The sequence below is a fragment of the Canis aureus genome, chromosome 17 (genome assembly GCF_053574225.1).
Source record: "Canis aureus isolate CA01 chromosome 17, VMU_Caureus_v.1.0, whole genome shotgun sequence".
In the NCBI taxonomy this organism is placed as follows: Eukaryota; Metazoa; Chordata; class Mammalia; order Carnivora; family Canidae; genus Canis; species Canis aureus.
In genome coordinates, this window is record NC_135627.1 from 58,213,004 (window position 1) to 58,233,411 (window position 20,408).

General features: G+C 37.8%; 1 long non-coding RNA gene across 1 annotated transcript in view; it reads right to left on the reverse strand.

Moving 5' to 3' along the window:
• Window positions 1–903: 903 nt before the first annotated feature.
• LOC144288082 (uncharacterized) overlaps window positions 904–20,408 on the reverse strand; it is a 120,499-nt gene continuing 100,994 nt past the window's right edge. Inside the window, exon 7 of the long non-coding RNA XR_013356028.1 lies at window positions 904–1,659. This is a non-coding gene — a long non-coding RNA (uncharacterized LOC144288082). The remainder of the gene's footprint in view (window positions 1,660–20,408) is intronic.

Below are 20,408 nucleotides of genomic sequence, written 5' to 3' on the forward strand. Positions count from 1 at the left end.
ACTGTGTGTTGTTTTTCCCATATAACAAAACCAAAGAGTTATTTGGTTCTTTATATCTTAAGATAATCCATGTAAAAAAAGTATTTCTTAAAAATTCAGTTTGCTATAAACAGTGGGTAAAATTGTAGATTTTTTAAGAATAAAAAACTTTTAAAATAAGTTAGATTCTTCATGGATACTACTGAAGTAACATCTAAGACTCAGCCTTGACAGATGCTGTGTAAAATCCTATAAACTAATGTTTTTGTAGTTAATGGAGGGGCTATTGTTGACCCTTAAAGTTTCCAAGGAGCACAACATATATTGCTTTTCTGTGAATGTCTCCTTCATGAATGGAGCATTTCAAGTTAACAGTGGTGATTCTGATATTTCCAAGGTTACTTCTATCTGAAATAATTTAGAATTCACCACCATTTAAAATATCTTAAAACGAATTTCAGGGTACCTGGGTGGCTCAGTCAGTTGGGTGCCTGACTCCTTAATTTTTGGCTCAAGTTGTGATAACAAGGTTGTGGGATTGGGCCCCAAGTTGGGCTCCATGCTCAGCGTGGAGTCTGCTTCTTTACCTCCTTCCCTCCCTCCCTCTCTCTCTCTCTTCCTCTGTGCCTCCCTCTACTTGTGCACTCTCTGTAAAATAAATAAATAAATCTTTAAAAAAATACATATTCTTAGAGTAATTTCACTATAAATTCCTAAGGTAAAAAATATTTCAATTCTGAATTTAGGAAGTCAGAATTTTTAGTTTCACAAACCTATAAACAGTTCGGTCTAGGAACTAGTTCTAGTCCAAAAATATATTTAATTCCTGGCTCGTGCTTTAATTTTAGTAATGTTGTAAGAGCTTTAGGCTAGTCAGATATTCAGAGATTAAGAATTTATTTTAGAAGAAAATATATTCTGATAAAATGAAAATTGTTTTTTCCCACCTTCCAGGCTCTAAAATTTCATGTTTGTTTAGGGGGCAATGAACATTTAAGAAAACATTATTTATTCAGCAGATACTTCATAGCATCCTTAATATGCCCAGCACGTAGCATTAGGTGTTGAAGATACATCCGTGAAGAAGAAACACCTCTGCCTTAGAGGAGACTCAAAATCTAGGGAGAAGAACTGGTGAATATCTACTTACAGTACAGTTGTGATTGATAATGTAATGGGGAAGAACAGGTCCAGGAACTTTGGGAGCATTCAGGGGGGACAATGAGATAATTTGGGATGTGAAGCGCGTGGAGCCAGGCATGAAGGACCTTGTATGCCATCTTGAGGACTTCATTCAAAAGATCATGAGCTGCTGTTGAAGGTTTGTATTTTGGAAGGAGCGTTTTAGTTTGTTTTCCCATGGATAATAGTAATGCTCTATTACGATAGATGTACGGCTTGTAACAACCCCCAAATAGCTTCAAATGGCTTCAAATAGTAGGAGTGTTATCTACTTTATCACACACCATTGTGGCAGGAAGGCTCCAAGGACCCAGATTTCTCCAACTTGTAACAGGGTCAACGTTGACTCCTCAAATCTGTGGAAGGCAAGGAATAGAGTGGTAGATCCTGCAGGATTTTATGGCTGGGCCTGACAGGCGTACATCATTTCTCCTTTTCCACTGACCGGAGTGCAGCCATATGACCCAATGGTAAGGAAGATGGGGAACTGTAGTTGTCCTGTGTGTAAATAAAGAGAACCATAATGATTTGCTGAACATACAGCATTGTCTTTACCACCAATAGACAGTTTGGATGAACAAAGGGATGAAAAAAAAAAGCAAAGATCATCTGCAGTTCCATCACACAAAAATAATCATAACAAAATTTTGAATGTTTGTGTTTAAAATCTGTGTTCTCTTACCATAATAGTGCCATGTTCTTGGTGGATTTGGAAAATAGATAAAAACACAAGGAAAATAGAAGTTGTATATTTCCTATTGAGGACTTACTGTTGTTTCAGTTATTTTCTTGTGTACATTTGACTTCTTATATGTCTTTACTGTTTTAGAGTCTTTTTCCCTCTACTTCTATATCATAAGCACTTTTCCATATCATTGAAAATCCTACATTTTAAAGGCTGCATTATATTTATTGTCAATGTACCATAATTTTTAATGAGTTCTCTTATTAGACATTTTGAATTTTAAGACCTTTTTGCCATTAAAAACACTGAGATGTGTTCATTTTAATACGCTTTTATTCCCCAAAAAAGCTTTTATATACATACCCATGATTATTTCCATCTGTTCTTGCAATTTTTACTTTTGCATTTGCTTTTCAAAAAATTATCCAAGTAATAGATGCAAATAGAAATCAAGTACTATAAAAGGGAACTTTACCAAATAAAGGCAGTCTCCTGTCTCCTTCCTTATGCCCAGAGGAGACTCTCTCAACTATTAATTCTGATACTTATCCTTATTTTTCAACTCATATTTATAATGCTATTTTTAAAGTTTTCTTTCCCATTCTATACTTTTTATTTCCAATTCTTGCCGCCTTGTATTAATAAGGACTTCCAATATGATGTTGAAAAGAGGTGCTAAGAGGCAACACCTTTGCCCTGTACTTGATAATGATTTCTTACCATTAAGTGTGATGTTAGCTGTAGGATTTTTGTAGACAGAAAGCACTCCCTCTGCTGCTATCCACTAAAAGAGACTGTAGAGGATTGGTATAGTTTCTTCCTTAAATGTTTGGTAGAATTTACCAGTGAACTCATCTGGGCATGGTGCTTTGTGTTCCAGAGGTTAATTATTGATTCTATTTCTTTAATAGATACAGGCCCATTGAGATCATCACATTCTTGTGTGGATTTTGGTAGATTGTGTCTTTGAAGGAATTGGTCCATTTCTTCTAGGTTATCAAATATGAGGACAGACTTACTTGATCAGAGTTTTCCTTATTATCCTTTTAATTTCCATGGGATTTATAATGATATCTCCTCTTTTATTTCTGATACTAGTAATCTGTGTCATCTCTCTTTTTTTCTTAGCCAGGTCAGACACTCACTGATTTAATTAATCTTTTTCAGAGCCAGCTTTTGGTTTTGTTGAGTTTTCTCTGTTGATTCCTGTTTTAAATTTCATTGATTTCTGCTCTGCTTACTGTTTCTTTTCTTCGGCTTATTTTGGATTTAATTTTTTCTTTTTCTAGTTTCCTAAGGTCGAGTCTTAGATGATCTCTTTTAGATCTTCTTTTCTAATATATGCATTCAGTGCATAAATTTACCTCTAAGCACTGCTTTGCTACATCACATGTTTTGATAAGTTGTGTTTCCATTTAATTCAACCTAAATAATGGACATTGTGGTTTGACAGCAGACATTGATTTCTGTTATTTTAATTTTTTTTTAATTCTTTAAAATCTGTTGTGTTTTATCATCGAGAATGTGGTTTGTATTGGTGAATGTTCCATGGGAGCTTGAGAAAAATGTGTTCTGCTGTTATTGCAGCAGTTTACAGTTTGATGGGTGTTGTTGAATTTAACTATGTCTTCACTGATTTTCTGCATGTTAGGTTGTTGTCTTTGAAAGGGTTGTTGACTGGCTTCCAGCTGTGATAGTGGAGTCCTCTCTTTCTCCTTGCAGTTCTATCAGTTTGTGCCTGTGTAGTTTGATGTTCTGTTGTTAGCTGCATACACCTTAAGAATCATTATGTCTTAGATAACTGTCCCCTGTATCATTATGTAATTCACTCCTTTGTCAGTGATAAATTCCTTACTTTCAACTCTCTGAAATTAATATTGCTCTTCCTGTTTTCTTTTGAATTATGTTACCCTGGTATCCATTTTTCTCTAACCATCTACTTTTCTTTCATCTCTGTGTCTTTGTGTTTGAAGTGGGTTTCTTGTAGACAACATATAGTTAGGTGGTGTTTTTTTGACCATTGACACTCAAAATGATGATTGATATAATTGGATTAATACCTGCCATTTTCATTTCTATTTCCTATTTGTAGCTCTTGTTCTTTGTTCCTATTTTTGTCTTTCACACTTCTGCCTTCTGTTGAACATTTTCTAGGATTCCATTGTCTCATCCAAAGTCAATACTAGCTTTTTCCTCTCTGGATCTGTCTCATTAATATATTACCTGAGGAAGAAGCATGGTTTAGTCTCCATTTTCTGACTGTTGATCATTGTTAGACTGTATCTTATTGAGAAAGTATTAATCACAATTTAAGATTTAAAAATTATTAAGATCCTACACTTAATTCTATTTCAACTCTCTATTGTAGATTAGTCCTGAGAAGCAGAATGGATGGCTCTTGAGAGCTCAGAATCCATTCCTAAATAGCATAAAACAAGATCGTCCTAGCTCTTTCCTGTTTACATTTGTAAATAATTTGGTGGGATTTCAATATTCATTTTTTAAACTTCTATTTGTACTTGTATTTTCATTGTAAAAAAAAAATCACACAAAAGTATTGATGGTAAAAAATGAATGCCCCCCTCTTTCTACCATCTTCCTCTCTGGTGCCATTTTCCAATGGAGACCATTGTGAATAGTTTAATGTGGAACATAATTTTTAAATGACCTGATTCATACCCTAGCGAGTAAGAAGATGCCTTCCTCTGTTCAGATGTTGTGGTCTTACAGGTCATGAACTGTGTGAGAAGCCCAGGCCAGAACTCCATACTCTGCACAGCCTCCAAGTCATCCAACTCCCAACTCTTCTGGTTGGTCTGAGTGAGTCATGGTCTAAATCACTTCACCACATCCACTTCGAGCCCCCTACAATCCATTCTTTACTCTGTAGTCACCAGTTTTCAAAACACAAATTTGCTGTTTTCTCTATCATATCTCATGCATAAAGCACTTTCGTGGCATCCCCTGGCTCTTAGGATAAAGACCAAATTACAAATTTGCATGATCTAGTTCCAACCCACTTCTCCAGCCTCACTTTAATAGCACTCGCTTTTTGTTCTTTGTATTTTACTGTACTGGCTACATTAGTTTCTTGATAAATGCAGTTTTCCCTCCCTTGAAATTTATTCTCATCCACTCCCCACTGTGCCCTTCAGTTGGCTTCTAGTCAGCTTTCAGAACTTAGCTCAGCTGTGCCTCCCTTGAGAGAAACCTTTCTTGAAGCATCAGAAGAGGTTCTGTTTTTTACATTTTTGTCATTCTTGCTCATTTGATCAATATATTTCCCGGACTGGACTCCTCAATATATATAGTTTGACTGGCACATAGTTAGAGCTTTCCATTATTTATTGAGTTAGTGACTCCTTCCTAGACCACCCTCATCTTGCCTGCTGTCAGCTTTATTCTGGATAGTATAGCATTTCCCAACCAGTTGAAAATGGAAATGTCTCTTCCAAAATCTTTGCTGGCTTTCTCCTCAAATCTATTCACTCTGGATCTGAGTGAGTTGACTTAACTATAAATCTGTGGTTTTTTAAAATAAATGTTTATTCTGCACTCGGGGAAAAAAACTCTTTCCAAGACCAAAATTCTGCCCTTGCTTGACTTCTATTTACCACTTCATTGTTTTGATCCTAACCTCTTTCTGTTCTGGCTTCCATGGGAAGTGATGGCCCGGCCTGAAACAGTTTTCTCTCTGCCTGTCCCCACCCCTTTTCCCACAAACAAAACATTTCATTAACTCATCCTTCAGATCTCAGATTAAACATTTCCTTAGAGAGGCCACCATACTTCTCTTTATTTAACATCCATGTTACTTTATTTTATCCGACTCCCGAAACCTTTCATTAGACTTATCAGAAAGCTTATGCACCATTGTGTCCTCTCCGCCTGGCACATAAGAGGTCTTAACATTGAATTAAAGAATACTTTCTTGGTCAGCTGTAGCTAAAAGAAAAACAACAGTTCAATATCAACTTCAATAGAGCCAAAATATTTTTTAGTAGACAATCTTCAGCATTTGAATGGGCCATTGAATTAATAATGAACGAGCTACATTTTGTGGATCAATTCGTTCAGCCGATGAGGGTCTTACTTGGAGGATACTTCACCCTGGCCAGCTGACTGTGCAAAGACGCAGCCTTGTTCTAAATAAAATGTACCATGGGAACCATTTTAAGGTTTTTTATAGGACGGAAGTGATAACTGATACTGTTTATCCTCAAATGTTTCAAACCAAGAAAAGATTGTATTTTTCCATGCTGTATCATAGCGTGGAATTTGGGGCCAGATGCTCTTCCATCTTCAAAAGGATACCAGCATTCTTTTAGGTCCAGTGATAACCAGAAGGAGGTAGAACTAAGTTTTATTTTTATTTTTATTTTTTAAAATTTTTATTTATTTATGATAGTCACACACACACACACACACAGAGAGGCAGAGAGAGAAGCAGGCTCTATGCACCGGGAGCCCGATGTGGGATTCGATTCCGGGTCTCCAGGATCGTGCCGTGGGCCAAAGGCAGGCGCTAAACCGTTGCGCCACCCAGGGGTCCCCCCTAGAACTAAGTTTTAAAATACAGGCCAAAAAGTAAATAAATAAATACAAGTTAAAATAGACAACTCAGTTGTCACAGGACAAGATACGCTATTTGTATTTTTTAGGTATGGCTGCAGGTGCTAAATGAATTAAAAGTAGGGAGAAGTACACACAGAATATTGCCTAATTTGTCAGTTATACCTCTGCTGGGAAGCGTGGAAGGAGATTCAGTAGAGTTTCTTGAATACCAGGGATACAGGCATCCATTATGTCCCTGATTCGGTAAAGCCAAGCATGGTTTTCCGTTTGGGCAGGAATATGGTGTTTTCTTAGAACATTTTTTAGTAACAAAGCATATAATTAGCCAAGTATGAGTTTGGTAGCTAAACTCCATGTATCTAGTTTTAATCAGCTCCAGAGAATATTACACTCTAATCAACCCCTAATTATCTGATATCCAACTCCTGTCACAAACCCAGCTGAGACACACAGGGAGGTGAGCCTGGGCGAACTGAGAATCCTCTATTCCCAGGGAATGAGTCCAGATTCGATCGCTACAGCTAAGGACTTCTAGAAAACTACTGTGAATATCTTCATTTAACTCCCCATAGAAATGCCTTCATAGAAACATGATTTAGTATCTTCCTCCTGACTTTTCTGAGGACTGATAAAAATAAAAAAAAACAGAAATGGTTCTGCTTTTTATAAAAGTCCTAGTGAAAGTATTACATAGTGTTAGTAGCATCTAGTGCTTTTTATCTAACTATTCTTAAATTTGGTGATAGGAAAAAAGTTTTTCTCTTCTGATGTACATTAATATTAGATAATAGAGCTAAAGCAGTTTGTTTCCCTTTTGCCTTGGTGGCTGGAAAACCCAAAACAAAACTTTGTGCTTAATTAGATTAATTAATTTCAGCCAAGGTTTTTCTGTATATCACCTTTTCAGTAGTTGGCTCATGTTTTTTTTTTTTTTTTTTTATAAATTTTTATTTATTTATGATAGTCACACACAGATAGAGAGAGAGAGGCAGAGACACAGACAGAGGGAGAAGCAGGCTTCATGCACCGGGAGCCTGACGTGGGATTCGATCCCGGGTCTCCAGGATCGCGCCCTGGGCCAAAGGCAGGCGCCAAACCGCTGCGCCACCCAGGGATCCCTTGGCTCATGTTTTGTTGCATATTTTAGATACAATTTGCATGCAGTACAATGCACATGTCCAGTGAGTTTTAACAATTTTATATGTCTGTTAACCATGATCAGAACATTTTCATCACCCCAGAAGGTTTGCTTTCTGCGCCTTTTCACTCAATATTCACTCCTTTTTTTTTTTTTTTAATTTTTTAATTTATTTATGATAGTCACACAGAGAGAGAGAGAGGCAGAGACACAGGCATAGGGAGAAACAGGCTCCATGCACCAGGAGCCCAACGTGGGATTCGATCCGGGGTCTCCAGGATCATGCCTTGGACCAAAGGCAGGTGCTAAACCGCTGCACCACCCAGGGATCCCTCAATATTCACTCCTGTTGCAACTACTTTCTGGTTTCTATGATCATAGGTCAGTTTTTGGCTGTTCTTGAACTTTACTTGAATCATAGAGTATATAACATCTTTAGTCTGACTTTTTCCACTCAACATTTTTGACGTTCTGTGCTAATGCTTGAATCAGTAGTTCTTTTTAATTACTGAGTATTTCACTTTTATTTTTTATTTTATTTATTCATGACAGACAGAGAGGCAGAGACACAGGCAGAGGGAGAAGCAGGCTCCATGCAGGGATCCTGACATGGGACTCAATCCAGGGTCTCCAGGATCACACCCCAGGCTGAAGGTGGCACTAAACCGCTGGGCCACTGGGGCTGCCTAGTATTTCACTTTTTTTAAAAAATAATTTTATTTATTTATTTATTTATTTATTTATTTATTTATTTATTTATTTATGATAGTCACAGAGAGAGAGAGAGAGAGGCAGAGACATAGGCAGAGGGAGAAGCAGGCTCCATGCACCGGAAGCCCGACGGACTCGATCCCAGGTCTCCAGGATCATGCCCTGGGCCAAAGGCAGGCGCCAAACCACTGCACCACCCAGGGATCCCCTAGCATTTCACTTTTAAACATACATCAATTTGGTTATTATTTCTCCTGCATGTGGATATTTCAGTTATTTCCAATATTTGCCTGTTAAGAATAAAGTTGCTTTGAACATTTATGTGCAACTCTTGGTGGACAGCTCATGTTGGAAAGGATGTTTAATGATATTACTGTGAAAGCATCTTCATTGTAAACTTCATCTTTATGAGAGGAGAAGTGGGTAAAGGATAAGTAATATGAAAACATAGCAGTCCCCTATGATTAGATTTATAGCCATTAACTTAAAACACTAAAAACAACTTACAAATAGTCTCCCTTTTTTTTTTTTTTTAGAATTGAAGGCCAAGCCAAATATATTACTCCTTCAAATAAACTTCTGCAATTTGGATAACTTCTCATTTAAATCCCTTCTAAAGTATAGGTTGCTATCTTTTTAAATCCCCATTTTCCTTGGCTAGTAGTCATACCAGACACCACATTCAAAGCCAAACCTAATTTTCTTCCCTAAAGCTAGCTATCCCTTGGCTTCATCTCAACTTTCAGTTGCTGAGACTAAAAATGTGGATTCATCCTTGATTCTAACCTTTTTCATAAACATCCCATGGAATCCATCAGCAAATCTGGTGCACTCTGCCTTCAAAATGCAGATTATTAGGGATTCAGCTACTTTTTACTCCTCCTAATGCTAGTAACACTAGTAAAAGCTACTATCATCTCTTGTTTGGATTGGTGCCAAAACCTCCTAAGTGGTCTTCCTACTCCCATCTTTGGCACCTAGAGCTTATTCTAAATAGCTGGAGTGTGATCCTTTCTCAGTCTCAGTCCCATCAGGTCACCCTGCTCAAAATCCAACATTCCTAATTGGAATAAAAACCAAAGTTCTTAAAATGATCAGTAAGGCCGTGAGTCATATAGCCTCTCGGAATCTTTTCCTCACATCTCTGACCATCTGGCCCTTCTCTGCTCCTCTCCAGTCACACAGCTGCCTCACTTTGCTTTGTACTGACCAAGAACAATCCTGTCTTAGGCATTGCACTTGTATCTCAGTCAGTAATCCGGCTCTCTGTAGCCCCCACATATATCTCAAGGCACACTGCCTTACTCTATTCTTGTCTGTGCTCACCGTCACTTTATTCTATAGGTCTTCCCTTTGTAATATGGGTCCCACTTTCACCCCCAAAGCTATCTGTATTGTATTCTTAGGCCCACCCAAGCCAGACCTTGCAGACTTTTCAAGTTTGAGGATGGGCTGAAATGATTAGAACTTGGCTCAAAGTTCCTGAAACAGCTACTCCTCAATGCAAAGAATAACAAAGTGATTGGGGACACTTTCTCATAGACTCCCTTGTTTTCTCATGGAGGCCTCTCTGGGGTTTGGTCTCCACAGTCCCCACGTGAAGTGAGATGTCCACTAGGGTAGAGAAGCATAAAACTGTGGTCTCTGTCTCATCCCTTCACTCCCTTGTAGCCATTCAACAACCAGAAACCACCTGTGATCTCTTATTCTGCCTCATAGTAACCCTGAACAACAAGGCCTTGGAGCCCAGTGTCCTTGCGGCTTTGACAATCTTCCATGATCTATGCCTGCACTCCAGTAGGGTCTAAGACTTGCAATCTGCCCACTTCTGCACCCTCCTGGCCATAACCTACCACAATGCCTTATTTTCTTCATGGTGCTTATCATCATCTGACCTATTACATATTTAATTTTTGTATTTGTTTTTGTCTTTCCAAGTAAAACATTAAGTTCCCTGAGAGCACAGACTTTTTGTTAATAGAATAGCACCTGACACATACTACTTAGTAGATATTTACTGAGTTAATTTTGTTCAATGTATTTAACATGGCTTTAGGTAGTCTCCTAAAAAATTGGCATCATTGTATAGATTTCAGTGGCTGCTAATGTCAAACCAAACCAAACCTTCCCTTTTTGCTTTTTCCTTTTAGTTTCAGAATCTTATTTAGGGGTTGGAATTGCCACGGAATGCAAGTTGCATGCACCTCAGGTTTGGTACTAGTTTTTTTCCCCCATATTAAAGGGACCTGGGAGTTGTGTCTTCAGTGACTGGAGTAGAAAGAAAAATCTATTATTTTAGTATCTGAGGTCCAAATTCCCTCTACTATAGGGATCCCTTGAATGTGCTAATGCTGAATCCCTGGAGAATAAAAGATGGCAAAGACTGGATTGAAATTCAGATTGATTCACAAGTAAAGACATCTTGGAAATAACATTCTGAGTAAGGTCCTGCTTGTTGAAAATCTGCATGTTTTGGGGTCTGGATCATGTGAATGGTACAGAGACTTGAAATAGAAATAATTTTATCAAGTGTTTAGAATATCAGATACCTCAAATATGTAATCCTAATTGTGATCTATTCTTTCAAAAAGTCAACATTGTTTCCATAGTAAATATTTTCTATTGGATGATCCAGAAAATCCAACTCCCTGGTGGTCAATAAGAAATATTCAACAAGTGACCATATGTGCAGGTAACAGTATTAAGCTCTACCCTAAAGGAGTTTGTGATTTCTGTCTGCCCAAGTGTATTGGTTGAAAGGAGAATAATAAATAAGCTTGACTCTTTTGTCTCAGTGCTTACTGTAGAAGAAAGGATGTTGACTAATAAAACTTTTATAAGTTTTTTTTTTAATATGGAAACAACTAAAATTTGTTTTGCAAATTTTGAGAGAATATTTGATACTAACATAATATCAAACTGAGTATCAGTATGTCAGCTTGGTTTATAGTGGAGAGTGAGACTTGTGCCTGGGAGGGTTGTGAATCTTGCATCATCCTCCACAAACACTCAAAGACCATGGTCAGGAAGATGGCTACTATGGCTATTCCAAGAACAAAGGCATTCCACACCAAATTGTGGACAGAAATAGTAACTATGGGAAACATAATAATCAGCTTTTAAAGAAGACATATATACATAGAAACAATCTGCAAAGTCAAAAATTCAGGTGGTTCCTGTGCATGACTAAATTAAAGAAGTTTGGTTTAGGGCTAGGCTTAGGAGCTCCGTAGTTGGTAAACATGTGGAGGAGTTGGGACAGTGGCTTCCCTGGAGAGGGCATGGAAACTCTGCACCCTTTCCCCAGACCTGGCTCTACACATCTCTTCATCTGGCTGTTGATTCATCTTTGTATTAGGTAACTCCTAGCTTGGCATCTCTGTGGACATTCTGTGAGAAAGCCAGCTTTATCATCAGCAGTTGCTTCTCTCTAAAGGTAGAGGGGAAGATGGTGGAAGAGTAGGGGACCCTGGGACCCTGGTTTGTCTGGTCCCTGGAATTTTTTTTTTTTTTTAGATTTTATTTATTCATGAGAGAGAGAGAGAGGCAGAGACACAGGCATAGGGAGAAGCAGGCTCCATGCAGGGAGCCCAATGTGGGACTCGATCCCAGGACTCCAGGATCATGCCCCGGGCTGAAGGCAGGTGCTAAACCGCTGAGCCACCCAGGGATCCCCTGGTCCCTGGAATTCAAATCTTCATAGCCTGTACTAGCTGGGCTTGAGAAAAGCAGAGAAGACACAAGAGAACCCCTTTCTGGAGAAATAAAAGAACTAAAATCTAATCAGATCAAAATAAGGCTATTAATAAAAAAGGCTATTAATGAGATGCAATTAAAAAATGGAGACATATTGCTAGGATAAATGAGGCAGAAGAGAGAATTGGTGATATAGAGGATAAAATTACGGAGAATAAAGAAACAGGAAAAGAAACAACTACTGATCGTAGTTGAGGAGAGGATTTGAGAGATGAGCAATACCATAAAGCAAATGATATTAGAATAACTAGGGTCCCAGAGGAAGAGGAAAGAGAGGGGCAGGAGGTATATTTGAGCAAATTATAACTGAACTTCCCTAGTCTGGGGTATGAAAGAGGTATTCTAGTGCAGGGGGCCAGAGAGCCCCTCTCAAAAGCAAAAATAGGTCAAGGCCTTGATATATAACACTGAAGCTTGCAAATTTCAGAGACAGAGAAAATCCTGAAAGCAGCTCACAACAAGAGGTCCACAACCAACAAGGGTAGAAACAAAAGACGCAGCAGACCTATCCATAGAGACCTGGCAAGCCAGAAAGGACTGGCATGATATGTTCAAGGTGCCAAATAAGAGAACTATGCAAGTGTCCAGGAAGACTTGATTGAGCAAGGCCATCATTCAGAGTAGAAGGAGAGATAAAAAGCTTCCAGGACAAATAAACTAAAAGAATTTGTGACCACTAAACCAGCCCTCCAAGAAATATTAAAGAGTATCCTTTAAGTGAAGAGAGAGCCCAAAAGTAACATAGACCAGGAAGAAACAGAAAATCTACAGAAACAGCGACTTTACAGGTAATACAATGGCACTAAATTCATGTCTTCAAATAGCTACTCTGAATGTAAATGGGCTAAATGCCCCAATCAAAAGACACAACGTATCAGATTGGATAAAAATGCAAAACCCATCCATATGCTGTCTACAAGAGACTCATTTTAGACCCAAAGACCCCTCCAGATTGTAAGTGAGGGGGTGGAGAATCATTTATCATGCGAATAGACATTAAAAGAAAGCTGAGGTAGCAATCCTTATATTAGACAAATTAGATTTTAAGCCAAAGACTAGTAAGGGATCAAGAGGGACACTATATCATACTTTAAGAGTCTACTAAAGAAGATCTAACAATAATTATTTATGCTCCTAACTTGGGAGCAGCCAGTTATATCAACCAACTAATAACAAAATTAAAGGAACACATTAATAATAATACAATAATAGTAGGGGACTTTAATACCCCACTCATAGCAACGGACAGATCATTTAAGCAGTAGTTCAACAAGGAAGCAAAGGCTTTGAATGACACCGGACTAGATGGTCTTCACTGATATATACAGAGCATTCCATCCTAAAGCAATAGAATACACATTGTTCTTGAGTGTACATGGAACATCCTACAGAATAGACCACGTACTGGGTCACAAATCCCGTCTCAACGAGCACCAATATATTGGGATCATTCCCTGTGTATTTTCATACCACAATGTTTTGAACTCAATCACAAGAGACTATTTAGAAGGAGCTTAAATATTGGAGATTAAAAAACATGGGTCAACCAGGAAATTAAGGAAGCATTTAAAAAATTAACAGGAGCAAATGAAAATGAAAACACAACTGTACAAAACCTTTGGGATGCAGTAAAGGTGGTTCAAGAGGGATGTATATAGCAATACCAGCCTTTCTCAAAAACAAAGGTCTCAAATATACAACCTAACTTTACACCTACAAGAGCTGGAGAAGGAACAACAAATATAGCCTAAACCCAGTAAGAGAAGAGAATTAATAGCGATTAAAGTAGAAATCAATGAAATAGAAACCAAAAGAACAGTAGAACAGATCAATGAACTAGGAGCTGGTTCTTTGAAAGAATAAATAAAATTGATAAACCCCTAGCCAGATTTATCAAAAAGAGAAAGGACCCAAATTAGTAAAATCATGAATTGGAAGAGAAGACATCACAATCAACACCAAAGAAATACAAACAATTATAAGAACATATTATGAGCCAATAAATTAGGCAATCTGAAAGAAATGGATGCATTCCTAGAAACCTATAAACTACCAAAACTGAAACAGGAAGAAACAGCCCAAACAGACCCCTAACCAGCAAGAGAATTGAAGCAGTAATCCAAAATCTTTCAACGAGTCCAGGGCTGGATGGCCCCGCAGGGGAATTCTACCAAACATTTAAAGAATTAATACCTATTCTTCTGAAGCTGTAAAAGAAAATAGAAATGGAAGGAAAACTTACAAACTTTTTCTATGAGGCCAGCATTACCTGGATCCCCAAACCAACCAAAGACCCTGCCACAAAGGCAAATAGCAGACCAATATCCCTGATGAACGTGGATGTAAAAATTCTCACCAAGATACTAGCCAGGAGGATCCAACAGTACATTAAAAGGATTATTCACAACCAAGTGAGATTTATTCCTGGGCTGCAAGGGTGGTTCAGCATTTGCACCTCAATCAATGTGATAAACTACATTAATAAAAGAAAGGACAAGAGCCATATGATCCTCTCAATAAATTCAGAAAAAGCATTTGATAAAGTACAGTATCCTTTCGTGATTAAAACACCTCACAGTGTAGGGATAGAAGGAACATACTTCAATTCCATAAAAGTCATCTCTGAAAAGCCCACAGTGAATAGCATTCTCAACAGAGAAAAACAGACCTTTCACCCTAAGATCAGGAACACGACAGGGATGTCCACTCCCACCACTGTTGTTCAACATAGTACTAGAAGTCCTAGCCTCAGCAATCAGACAACAACAAGAAATAGAATGCATCTGAATTGGCAAAAAAGTCAGACTCTTACTCTTCACATATGACATGATACTCCACATGGAAAACCCCAAAGACTCCGCTCCAAAATTGCTAAAAATCATACAGGAATTCAGCAATGTGGCAGGATATAAAATCAATGCACAGAAATCAGTGGCATTTCTATACACGAACAATGAGGCCGAAGAAAGAGAAATTAAGGAATCAATCCATTTATGATTGCACCAAAAATCATAAAATACCTAGGAATAAACCTAACCAAAGAAGCCAAGGATCTATACTTTGAAAATTATAGAATACTCATGAAAGAAATTGAGGAAGATACAAAGAAACGAAAACATTCCATACTCATGGATTGGAAGAATAAGTATTGTGAAAATGTCTATGCTACCTAGAGAGATCTATACATTCAAAGCAATCCCTATGAAAGTATCATAAACATCTTTCACAGAGCTGGAACAAATAATCCTAAAATTTGTATGGAACCAGAAAAGACCCTGAATAGTTAAAGAAATGTTGAAAAAAGGAAACCAAAGTGGGGGGCATCACAATGCCAGACTTCAAGCTCTATTATAAAGCTGTGATCATCAAGACAGGGTGGTACTGGCACAAAAACAGATACATAGATCAACGGAACAGAATAGAGAACCCAGAAATGGACCCTCAACTCTATGGTCAATTCATCTTCAACAAAGCCAGAAAGAATGGCCAATGGAAAAAAAAAGTCTCTTCAACAGATGGTGTTGGGAAAATTGGATGGCCACATGCCGAAGAATGAAACTGGACCACTTTCTTACATCATACGCAGAAATAGACTCAAAATGAATGAAAGACCTGAATGTGAGACAGGAATCCACCAAAACCCTGGAGGAGAACACAGGCAGCAACCTCTTTGACCTTGCCACAACAGCTTCTGGCTAGATACAACTGCAAAAGCAAGGGAGACAAAGGCAAAAATGAGCTATTGGGACTGCATCAAGATAAAAAGCATTTGTGCAGCAAAAGAAATAGTTGATAAAACCAAAAAACAACCTACAGAATGGGAGAGGATATTTGCCAATGTTTTATCAGATAAAGGGTTTAGTATCCAAAACCTATAAAGAACTTATCAAACTCAACACACAAAGAACAAATAATCCAATCAAGAAATGGGCAGAAGACATGAACAGACATTTCTCCAAAGAAGACAGACATGGCCAACAGACACATGAAAAAATGCTCCACATCACTCAGCATCAGAGAAATATATATCAAAGCCACAATGAGATACCACCTCACACTGGTCAGAATGGCTAAAATTAACCGCTCGGAATGACATGTTGGCAAGGATGCAGAGAAAGGGAAACCCTCTTGCACTGTTGGCGGGAATGTAAGCTGATAGAGCCATTTGGAAAGTGTGGAGGTTCCTCAAAAAGTTAAAACTAGAGCTACCCTATGACCCAGCAATTGCACTACTAGATATTTACCCCAAAGATACAGATGTCATTATCCAAAGGGGCATCTGTACCCCAATGTTTATAGCAGCATTATCAACAATAGCCAAATTACGGAGAGAGCCCAGATGTCCATCGATAGATGAATGGACAAAAAAGATGTGGTATATGGGATATTACTCAGCCATAAAAAATGAAATCTTGTCATTTGCAACAAACATGGATGGAGCTAGAGGATATTATGCTAAGTGAAAGAAGTCAATCAGTGAAAGAACATTATCATGTAATTTTACTCATATGTGAAACTTAAGAAACAAAACAAAAGGAGCATAGGAGAAGAGAAGGAAAACAAAACAAGACAAAATCAGAAAGGGAGACAAACCATAAGAGACTCTTAATCATAGGAAACAAACTGAGGGTTGTTGGAAGGGAGGGGGTTTGGGGTAACTGGGTGATGGGCATTAAGGAGGGCATGAGATGTCATGAGCACTGGGCGTCATACACAACTGATGAATCACTGAACTCTGCCTCTGAAACTAATATTACACTACATGTTAAGACTTGAATTTAAATAAATTAAAACATAAAAATAAAATAAAGAAGTTTGGTTTAGGTCAACTTTAGGTAGAAGGGGTTTGGCCAAGGATAAGGAAAGCCAGCTCTAGTTGATCACAGATGACTCTTGTCAGTACCTTTCATCTAAAACAGTCTAAGACAAGGTGGGTATATTCTGTTTATCTGTTTCTCATAACCAATCCTCAGACAAAAAATGTAAGGTCACTTTCTGTGAATTATACCTTACCAGAAGCCATGGCCTTCCTAGAATGACTGTTAAAAATCCCAGATCTCTGGAATTTTATTTTTATTTCTGCTGGAGTATTTTAAAGCAGCTCTCAAACCTATCATTTCACCCTTAATTCATGCAATTCATGTGTCCTTTAAAAAAAAAAAATCCTAATACTGTTATCCTCATCCTCAGCAGAATTAACATTATTTCCTTTTATTGCCTAATTAATTAATTCCTTTATTACCTAGACCTCTGAATCCATGTTTAGACTTCCTCAGTTGGCTCAGAATGGCTGTTTATATAGTTGGTTTGTTTGAATTAGGATTCAAGCAACATACACACTTTGCATTTGGTTGCTATATCCCTTAAGTCTACTTTATTTTATTTTAAGATTTTATTTATTTATTCACGAGGGACACAGAGAGAGGGGCAGAGAAACGGGGGGAGAAGCAGGCTCTCTGCTGGGAGCCCGATGTGGGACTCGATCCCAGAACCCCGGGATCATGACCTGAGCCCAAGGCAGATGCTCAACCGCTTGAGCCACCCAGGTGCCTCCCTTAAATCTATTTTAATTTATGAGTTTAATTTATGAGTTCATCTCCATCCTTCTACCATTAACTGAAAAGTTGGGTCATGTGTCTTGTAGAATTTCCCAAATTTTGGATTTTTCTGATTGAGTTTCCATGATGTCATTTAAAATTTTTCCTGTATCCCCTGTATTTTTTGTAAACTGGAGGAAGAATTCAATTTAGGTGATTGATTGATTGATAATTGATTGATTTGGCAACAGTACTCATTGGATGTGCTTTAACCTTCCTATTGCATCACATTCATAGAAAGTGACATTAAGCTTGATGAATGAGTTCAGCTAGATTCATATAGTCTTATTGAAAATTCTTAATTATGAATATAACATTCACTGTAGAAAAATTAAAAAATACAGTGAGCAACCAAGAAGAAAATAAAAAGCAAAAGTATTCCTACCTTCCAAAGAAGACTACTGTTCACATTTGGTATATGTCTTTTCTGGTTTCTTGTTTCGGTTGATTAATTTTGAAACTTTCTCCTTTCCCCTATTGGACTTAAACTGTCTTTTAAAATGCCATCAAGGAAGTTGTTTAGTTAACGAATATTTTGGGGTGCCTGTTGTATTTTTGTGATACTAGAAAGAAGGGAAGGAAAGAGAAAGGGGGCCATCTGAGCATCTGCTATGTAGCAGTTTCTTTTACATTAGTTTTTGTTTATCTTTACAATGACCGTATCAGAGAGGTATTATCTTCCCATTTCATGAAGAGGGAATTGAGATTCTTACCTCTTGGAGTCTTCAACTTTGAGCCCAAAGAGTCTTGAAGTCTTTTGATTTCAAATCCGAAACCATAACATTGGTTTTCTTCCTGAATTTTGTGATCAAATAGGACCATTCTATCTAATCGATTAAGACTGTACTTGATGAAAAAACTCCATAGTTGCTTAAAAGTTTGAGAGACTTTATCTGATAGTAAAAGAAACTCATTTAGGCATATAATGTATGGAAAGTTCTTCATTTTCCAGAGATTAAAAAGTAGTTTTGCATGTTCTGCTTCATCTTTACTGTTTATCTTTTACTGTTTAACTGGTGCTGGCAGTTAGAGTCTTTAATTTCAGGTAGGTAAAGGAATAAAGAGGACAAAAGTCTCCGAAGGACAGAGAAGCCTGGGTGGCTCAGGGGCTGAGCATCTGCCTTCGGCTCGGGTCGTGATCCCGGGGTTCTGGGATCGAGTCCTGATTTGGGCTCCCTCTAGGGAGCCTGCTTCTCCCTCTGCCTGTGTCTCTGCCTCTCTCTCTCTCTCTGTGTCTGTCAAGAATAAATAAATAAAATCTTTAAAAATCTGTGATGGAGGAGCTAGGGTTTTGGGTCATCTGTAAATCCTGTGTCATATCGATTCTTATTTGCATGAGTTAATTCAAAGAAGCACAGAATTTTAGAACTGGCAGGTGTTTTAAAGATCATCTCTGGAACATTCTCAATATGTAATGAAAAGTCCAAAGGCCTAATGAATTCAGTGCCTTTCCTCAGCTAACTCAGCTACTTTGATATCAAGGCATGAGTTGAACTCGACATCTTTGACCTTCAGTTATATATTGCCATCATGTGAGTTTAAACGGTTTTGAGAAATTTTCCCTATATGAGCAGAAGGAAATATTTAAACAATCTTTTCACTACACTTAGGGTGGGTACTGATTTTACCAGACTCAGAAGCACATCCTACAGTCATAAAATGTGGGCCAAGAATGGTTTCCTACTGTTGTGAAACCTAAGGGCTGTGATACGAAGAGGGACTTCAGGCAGGGAGAGAAGACATATTTGAAATAAGGCTATGATCGTATTTTCTAGAATTTCTTTAATCCTCTGCAGGAAAAGTTTAAATAAACGTGTCTTTCAGACCACTGAGTAGTTTAATTCCAAAATAAAGGTAGAAGAATAATAAGCTTGTTTGTAATATTACTGATCAGGTTTTTTTTTTTTTTTAAGTGTAGATACTGCATATAGAAAAGTACAAACATGTGAAACTCGTTAGGAACTATGAAGCAAAATCTCTCACCGTACTAACTTAAAAAGCACACATAAAAGTTAGAAATAAATGGCAGGAAAGAGCTCATTGTTCACTGAATAATAAGCCCTTGGGACAATGGTTTGAAGCAGCTAGATGATGTGTTTAGTATTCAGTTTCCTACCATTTTGTATAAACATTGCCTCTCTGTTTCCTTCACGGATAAATTTAACCTAAAAATCAGTCTTAGTGTCTCCAGGGCTGTCCTGTTTGTAGGGCAATAATCAGTCCCCAGGTTTTTGACACTTTGTGGCTTACAGGATATCCTTTAGCAGACAGACATGTGCATTAGTCATCCATTTTCTGATGATATTTCTGGACTGCATACGGGGACGGATGGTGCCATGTGGTATATGGCTATTTATTCTGGCTTCTAAGCAATTGGAATGTGGGGGAACTTAGTTCCCTGATACTTGACAGAAGGGAACAGATTTGCTAGACAAGGTCGAAAACAAGCAAGACATTGTGGGCTGAGAATAAATTGGCATAAATGTAGTATCCTTCCTATATGCATAGCCACTAGTAAAGAATAATATCAGACACCACATTCAAGCCAAAGAAATCGTGGAGGAAAAGGAGCTCTGATGGACCCATCAATTAAATTCATAATTATCAACTGATAACCAGTCTCATTTGTCCCCAGCCCTGATCATATTAAAGCAAATTCCAGACATTAAATTATTTTATCCACAAGTATTTTAGTATTTTATCTCTAAAAGACATGGACTCTTTTTAAAAAAAAAAAAAAAAAGACAACCACACAGCCATATCATATCTGAAAAATGGACACAAA